The sequence below is a fragment of the Grus americana genome, chromosome 24 (assembly GCF_028858705.1).
Source record: "Grus americana isolate bGruAme1 chromosome 24, bGruAme1.mat, whole genome shotgun sequence".
Classification (NCBI taxonomy): domain Eukaryota; kingdom Metazoa; phylum Chordata; class Aves; order Gruiformes; family Gruidae; genus Grus; species Grus americana.
In genome coordinates this window covers 4,853,540-4,861,797 of record NC_072875.1, presented here as the reverse complement: position 1 = coordinate 4,861,797, position 8,258 = coordinate 4,853,540, and the positions used below count along the sequence as shown (strand labels likewise).

General features: G+C 43.0%; 1 protein-coding gene across 5 annotated transcripts in view; it reads left to right on the top strand.

Annotated features, from left to right (window-relative positions):
* Positions 1 to 519: 519 nt before the first annotated feature.
* Positions 520 to 8,258, top strand: part of ARHGAP32 (Rho GTPase activating protein 32) — a 244,496-nt gene continuing 236,757 nt past the window's right edge. For all 5 annotated transcript variants that reach the window (XM_054803027.1, XM_054803025.1, XM_054803026.1 and 2 more), the window contains exon 1: positions 520 to 752. The gene's annotated coding sequence lies outside the window, so the exon portion shown is untranslated. The remainder of the gene's footprint in view (positions 753 to 8,258) is intronic.

Here is an 8,258-nt window from a genome sequence, read left to right as displayed (position 1 = left end):
CCCTCCTGCTACCTCCGTGGACCAGCCCCAGCGCCTTGCTCAGCACACCTCCTCCCCCACTACATCAACACTCCAGCTCAGCCCTTCCCCACTCCAGCCTGACCCCAAACCTCAGCGTACCTCGAAGCCTTTCCTCATCCACAGAAGCCCCTCACCCCCCCCATACCCGTCGACACAGCTTTACCATTACCAGCAGCCCCGCTGCGGCGCTGTCCCCCCCCGACCCTGCAACCCCGTGCTCCCACGCACACACCGCTACAACCACCCCCGCATCCGTGCAACCCGCGCTGCACCGCGACCACCCTGCCGCGTGCACCCCGCGGCTTCCCGCCACCCTCCGCTTGCACACGCCCTCCTCGCAGCCCCCGCCCCCCCCCCCCGCTCCGCCTCATCCTCCGACCCCGCTACAACACGCAACGCTCGCTAACGAGCGACCACCCCAACCGCCGCCCACCCTCTGCCGCGGCCCCGGCAGCGACCCGCCCTTCCCCGGCGTCAGGGCGGAGCCAGCGAGCGGCGGTAACGCGCATGGGCCCCGGAGCCTTTCTCTGAACTGGGGAGTGTGTGTGTGAGGGGGGCGTGTGCTGGACGCGGTTTCCCCTCACCTCACCCAGCGGCGGTGAGGTCCTTCCTCGCGGTTTCTTCCCCGTCATCTCCTCACCTGCGGCGGCCATGTCGGTGTTGGCGGCGGGACGGGGCTGGTAGGCAGCGGTAGGGGCGCCTGGGCTCGGCCCCCGCTGTGGCGGAGCGAGGTGAGTGCAGGGAAGGGAAGGACTGAAGGGAGAGGATGTTTGGCGATCGCGGGGGGGCGGTATTCGTGTCGCGATAGCGCCCCGCAAGTCGTGAAGGCGGCGCTGGGGGTGGACGAGGGGAGGGGGCGCGCGCGCGGCAGCCTCGCTGACGGTTTGGGCCGTTACCGCCAACGGTCGCGGCCGGTCACGCGCGGCCGGTGCCTCGGGGGACTTTCAGCCTGGCCGTGAGGGGGGAGCTGGAAATAAACAAATAAAAGAGGCTGTGGCTCTCGTGGTGGGTTTTTTTTTTGTTTTGTGGCTTTTTCTCCCCCCCCTCCCCTTTTCCCCCGCGATTAGTAACACGCGTGCAGTCGCCGTCCTTCAGGGAAGGTCTTCGAGGTGGATAAATTCGCCTATCGCCAAGAAATAAATTTCAGGGAAGGAAGGCATAACTGGGATTTCAGCTTGTGCCAGCCGTTCCCGTGCTTTTTCAGGCGTGGGGAAAACCAGCATCGTGCTCCCTGTGCAGCTGTTGTCCGGCTTTGTGCTTGGCCCTCTCCTTCATTGTGTTGGCTGTCCCTTGTGGTATGTTTAATGGGGCCCTTTTAATGCCTTGTTAGACCTTTTCAGGTGCAGTGAACGTCCGTGGGTCTGCTTGGGTCACCGAGGGCGCTCTGCGAGCGATGTCTGTACACTAGGAAGCTACAACATGGAGGAGCGCCCAATGGGTGTTGCATGTGCACGTGTGGAGATGGTTTTATCTGGAAGAGCTTGATTAGCTTTTCCACCAAGTTGCAGTGGGGAGGTGAGCCAAGGATAGCAGTGTGGGGTCTGGTAAGGAAATATCCATAACAGGTGTGGACTCTGAGCAATGGCTTCAACTTGAGAAAAAGGTAAATTAATCTTTGAAACTCACACGTGTACCTGCGTACATCACTGTTTTCCTTTTGCAAACTACGCGTCCCATCTCTTTCTCCCCTGAGAATCTCTCTCGTATTGCAAACAGCTGCTCCAGACTGGACTGATGGTTGTTGAATTGTAAGAAGGTGATGGGAATGAGTCATTTTTTGTTACATCTCTGTACTTTCCACATGAGATAGTGCAGAAAACAGCACTTTGGACAGAGGCTTGGACAGGGATTGGCGTCCAGTTTGTTGTGTTGGTTGATACTGTAATTGGTAGGAATGCAATTTAGAGGGATAGATGAAAAGGCAAGAAGGTAGAAACTTAAAATATGCAATTTTGTCTCAAGAAAGACCAATAACCCTAAAGTGTTTTATCCAAAGGTGACCAGACACTTTTCTTTGACATGGAACAGACTGAGTGTGTTTCCAAGACTCTCAAAAGAATGTCTGTTTCAAGTGTTTGAGGTTCGAACGTGAGGATAGATACCTTTTTCTATAGAATAAGGACAAATGTCTTGCCCGTGCTTATTTAGAACCATGCAATTTCTTTCCCGCTGCACAGATGTTTTTTCATTCCAGTATGGCAAAATTAGTTTAGCCTTGAGTGAGCAATTTATTTTGACTGGTAAGTAAAATATTACATATTGTTCATGATAAAAGAGCAAGCAAAGAGTTCCTGTGCTTGGACTGATTTGTTTTCATGAAACTTGTTGGAGGTTGCTCGTGCCATACTGGGGTGTGTACCCGTGTATAGCTGATGGTTTTATAATGTTTGAACGTATTGGAGCCATCTGGAAGAATCAAAATTTTCTTCCTTTGAGGGCATACAGTGATTGAGATGATAAAAGGGGGGAAAAATGGAGTCAGAGCCTGGCAATATGCATTTTGTAAAACCTATTATTTGGGGAGACAACAGAACTGGAAGTGTTAATGTGGTATTGATACCATGCATAATGAACAGAAATATTAGTCCATTGCCAGTAGCAAATTATTATTCAGTCTTTCAGCTTGTGGTTTTAACCTGGGTTTTGTTTGTTTAAAGTATATTCATAAAGTTTTTTGAAGAAACAAAGAGCATCTGAGGCAGGTCAGCAGAAGTATCGTTGGGGGATTGTTTTATTTTGTAGATTTTATGTATAGTTTGTAGCTTATGTATAGTTGCAGTGTTTTTGTGCCACTTGCTGATGGATTGTGAAATATCAGTATCCCAGGCTATTTTTCTGTAATGCAAAGTGAGGGAAGTGCTGATGGCATTGAATTTAAGGGGGAAGGATTGCAGTGGTGACTTACTGGCTGGGGCAAAGACCCCAGAGGGAGTGGAGGAAATGTAACAAAAAGGGGAATAGTGCTACTTTGGCCATTTTCCCCTGGGCTTCTGTTCCTTTTGTGCACTTCTGAAAAGGAAATGTCATTTTGCTGTCTGAACGCATTGTTTTGTGTGAAGTGTCAAACCACATCATGGGGATGATTCCAGTCAGCTTCCCCTATTTCAAAAAAACCCCACACAAATGCTGTAATATGTTTATAGAAAAATCCAGTGTGTTTTTCAGGAACCCAATATACATCTTTCAAAAAATAAATTATGTTTTTCATACTTTATTATGGCTAGAAGAGTTTGTATAGGATAGAAAATTGGAATGTGTTCCTTCAGCCTTTGTGTCCTCTCCATAAATAAGAGGAAGATGTTGGCCGCTTCATGAACTGGGGGATTATTTTCATTTGCGCTTCCTCTCAAAATATTCTTATCCGTGTAGTAGTTCCTATCTGATTGCAGTGGCTGCGAGCATGGCAGGAGCTATTGTCTCACCGTTGTTGGCTCAATACCATTTTGGCTGATCCCAGGGTAAGGGCAGAAAGGGAAGAAGATATAAAGAGACATAGGTAAATTTGTAAATTTTACTTGCAAAAGCCTGGACTAATTGCTCTCTTGGGACTGCAAGTATGGGTGGCCTCTGTCAGGGCCAGTTCCCTCTCGCAGCTGTGCTCTTGATCTGCAGCTCCCGTGTCTGGTTTCAGCCTTTAGTGGACTGCAGCAGCATTTTGTACCAGCAGAGCCTAAGAGCTGGCTGACAAGGGGATTTTATGATGAATGTGGAATTTCCAAACTGAGGAAGGTCCTGCCAGACCCATTCTCCTCCACCAGACTTATGCTCACCTTCAAGTTCAAATTCTTGCACGTGTGATGTCTGTGCCTACAACAGTGAAAGTTGGGGTCTGGTAGCTGCCCTGGGGATGTCTAATACCATAATGTGAAATAAAGAAATTGAAGTGTTTATCAACTTTTACAGTCAACACCTGTTTTTCTTGGAAAAATAAGTCCATTTAGTATCTGGGGTGAAGCAGGTCAGCAAGTCTGGCCGGTAGGAGCATGTGGATTTTCACAGTGATTTCTATTCTTATGCTAATCCTTTGAACAGGCTGGCTGTGCGCTGTTAGCCAATGTGAGAGAAGGGGTGTGCATGCTGAGGGTACTAAAGGGAAGCCATTTGTAGTCGTTATTGCTATGCAGATTAAGTCTTCCAGCTAACTAGAATTTGGAGAATTGCATAACCTGAGGATATAATGGTCCAGCTGTGGGTCAGCAGTCATTTAGTAATCTGAACCTGTTTGGTTGCAACTGTTTCTTTTCAGTATTAATTTTGTGGTTGTGTTTTTTGTTGTTTTGTGTTTGGTTTGTTTGTTTTAAATGCACGTTGTAGCAGAAAACAAATTGTTATATTTGGTGTTGAGCAATTAAAGTTGGAAAACTTACATTTTCAATTTCTAGTTATTGTGTAGGGTAAAAAGTGTAGGAAGGCAGCAAAGCTGTCACTCCGTTGATATGGCTTTGAGCTGCTCATTTGAATCCTCCTTCTGCTGGTGACTTGCTGTGTTTCCCCACACCATTTTTCTGCATTGCATCAATTTGTGCTGTGTAAAACACTTTAGATAGATAAATTGTTGAGTGGTCTGCGTGCATATGTTCCTAGGTATGTCTGTGCCAGTTGAAACCAGGTAAAATATGTAAATCTTACTCAGAAGAGTTCATTTGTTTGCTGTATGTTTGTTTCCTAGAGGTTGTTTTAGAAATAGGAAGTAATGAAGTAATGGAAAAGTCTGAAACAAATGCTCTGAGTTGGTGTTTTGTTGCATATTACTGATCCTGCAGCTGTATTTGCTTTCCCTCCTGTAACGATTCCAGCTAACATCCATGGGGGCTTCTGCAATACAAATGACCAGGCTGGGCTGTTGTTAAGCATGTGAAGAAGCCTTTGCATGTTTTATTAAGTGGTGTTTTGTGTTGCTGGAGTCTATATACACTCAAGTAGATCAGCTTACCATATCTATGTGTATGTAGTGTTAGATTCTTTTGGAAGTGTGCGGAATAATTAAAAACTGCCCTTTAAACTATTTAGTAAATTGGATTTGCTTTACCAGCAGTGGGACAGGAAGTTAATCGTGTTTAAGCTGATGTTGACTTTTCCAATCTGATTTTCCCTTGGAAGAAACTTTATTACCTAGTTGTTCAAAGCACAGTTAATTAGCTGCTGATTGTTTAAGCTGATAAACCAATGCTACCAGGTTTATTGTAATCAGTTTGGTAAATGTGCCATGTATATGCTTCCTTATGTTATTGTCTTGCTTTTTGATTAAACACGGAATATTAACTATCATCATACTAACAATTTGAATATATTTAGATGATATTTTCATTTAACTGTTACTATTCACTGTTTGTTCTTTTGCTCTGTGCTTGGTTACATATGTGTAGGTGTGGAGTTCAGAGTGTCATCTATGAATTTTGTAGCAGATAAGAGTATGGCTCAGAAGCTCCTGTCTTTTAACTGGTAGTTAAGAAAATAAAATCCCCCCAAATCTCCACTTTTTAAAATCATTGTTTTAAGAACCTGTATTTTCTTTCAGTCTTGCTTCTGTAGCTAAGTTGCAACATCTTGAGCATGTCCTGCTGATGTGGTTTCAAGTCACTAGTTGAAGCGATAGTTGAGCATAAACTTCTGATCAATGAATCGTTCATCCTCTTGTCATCTCAACTGCTTTTGCTGATGTAGAAGCTGCAGTTGCTGCCCCTCCATTCCTTTCCTGCTGTGCCCAATGCTTTTGCCTGTCCGCATCTCAGCCTTTAATGTTTGTGAGTGGAAAACATTGATTTCATGTATCCATTATGACTTTAGGAATCAGAGAAAGTGGAGTTTCTCCCATTTCCGCCATTAATTTATTAAACCAGGACTACAAGAAGTTTGGAGCCTGGCTTTCTATGGATTTCAGGGTAAGATGAAATGCTTAGGTATCCCTGAGGTTTTTTGTTGGATGGAGGGCCAACTGGTCAGCCGCAGCCTGAGTTATGGCCTTGGATCTCCTGATAGTGAATCCATAACATAAGGGTCACATGAGGCAAAGCACTGTTTTTGGATAAACTTATTGTGATATTTCAAATTTATCTTGTGGGTGTTTGCTTACTTTTAGGGAGGCTTTATGCCAGATGAACAAGTTGTCAATCCTGTGTGACTTTTAATTTGGTCTTACGCCAGCTTTTCAACCTCACAGAAAGCATAAAGACATAAAGCAGGTGAAAATTTTTTACAGCAAAAGTTTGCTCGTGTGACATCATATGCTGTGATTCAAACTTGTGTCAGTGGGTGATTCAGCAGTACCTGGATATAGTAGTGGTCCTGCAGCCATGGCCCCAGAATCCAGTTGTAGAGAAGGATAACAGTGATTGAATTACTACTGGTAAGTTGCTTTTAAGATACAAGGATGAAAGGTGGTATTCTAAAAGCTTTGTCATCACTTACTGGCAGATTGAGGTAATCAGTTTTGCTAAAAATAACTTTGATGGCAAGGTGTTAGGATCTTATAAGTGGCTTGAAGATTCTTGCTTCTTCAAGAAAACCATGTTTAATCTTCTGTGTATTTTGTTATATGAGTTATATTTATCACCAACTAAACAAGTGTCTGTTAAAATGTTAAAGTTGTGTGGGTTTTTTTTTTTTTTGTTTGGTTGGGGTTTTTTGTTTGGTTTTTTTTTTTAATTTCAGTAACACTGTTTCCTGGCAATTGGGAGGTGATTTTTTATTTGGTCTCAATATTCAGAATGCTCAAGGTGCATGTGAGCGTTCTGGAGGAAAAGTTATGGTGCTTGGTGTTTTGAAAGCCGTTTGATGTTTTTATGTTGCCAGTGTAAAAAGAAGCAATTTTCCAAATCTAAATGTTACAATTTGTATATATTCTTACTGACTTCACTGGGGGCATAAGTGCGGCTATTATGAAGAAGAATGTGTCTGGACAACCCCTGTTTGAGCGTAACTGTGATTTGGTGCAAAAGCCTTTGAATATTTGCTGGGATTTACCCTTTTATTCCTTGTTATGATTCATGAATGTCTTCATTAGATTTCATAATAGCCAGTCTATATGCTCTAGCTTGAAGGCACAATTTATTAAAAAAAAAAAAAAAAAGGCAGCTTTGATGTCTTTTGTGTTGTGTGTTTTACAAGAAGCATCGCTAGAAAGTCAGCTTCCACCTGCTAGGAACAATCAGTCTTTTAAAAGGGTAACTTAAAATTTTTTAAACATTTATTTTAATTCAAAAAACCTGTTACCCTGCTCAATAATGCACCTTGCTTGTTTTTTCCCCCCAAATTTACATAGCAGCTGATATAATCTGATAGAATCTTTACAGATCTAATCAACTGTTTCCCTATCAGCTTTTCGTGGAATGTGAATGTATTTCAGTAGCTGCTTTCCATAGCTTGCCCTTATGATCTCATCCCTTATATTCTGGCTCGAATATAAACAATAGAAATTGCTGTTTGGGTATCATTGTTTGTTTCCTCTGTGTGTGTGTGTGTATGCGTGTTGTTTTTAAAATTGCTAATGCTTTTGCACTGAAATGTAAAACGTGTAGAATTCTATTATAAAACTCACAAGTGAATGAGCAATAGCTGTAAGTATTATGTTCAACTAAACAAAAAAGTTTCTTTGATACAATCAGTAAACCAATGTGCGTCGATCCTTCCTCACTTCTATGTATATGCAGAAGTGTAATAGGTTTGCTGGGGGTTGATTCAGTAAATAGCAGTTGATTTTTATTTCAGAAAAAGTTCTGATAATTTATTCTTGAAGTGTAAATGAGATTCCAGGGTCATTCAACTGAATTCAGTTGAATGATGCACAAGGCAAGCTTCAGATGTGAAGTTCAATCATTGGTAACTGCTGCAGCTTATTTCATTGAAGAAACAGGAACAAAAGTTTGTTTGTAACTACTCTGTAACTGAGAACAAAGGCTGTGGGACCTTTGAACCTTTGTGGCTGTGCTGCTGAAGGAGGAATTGTTCAAGAATGGGGAAAAACTGCCGGAAGACCAGAGATCTGCTTTTCCCTATGTCTATCTACAGTAATGTTCAACAACCACATTAAAAAAAAAAAAAAAAGTTAGTTAATTGGAAGATTTTCTTACTTGTTCTTCCTACCAAGCTCTGATTTGATAATCAAGTATGCAGGAATGGTTATTCTATCGCATTTTTTCACTGAGGCGAGCTTTAAACAAATGATTGTGTGCTTTTTTTTTTTTAAGAAATCTTAATGATTGCTTGCATCCTTAAACATTTTGCACCCTCGGATGTTC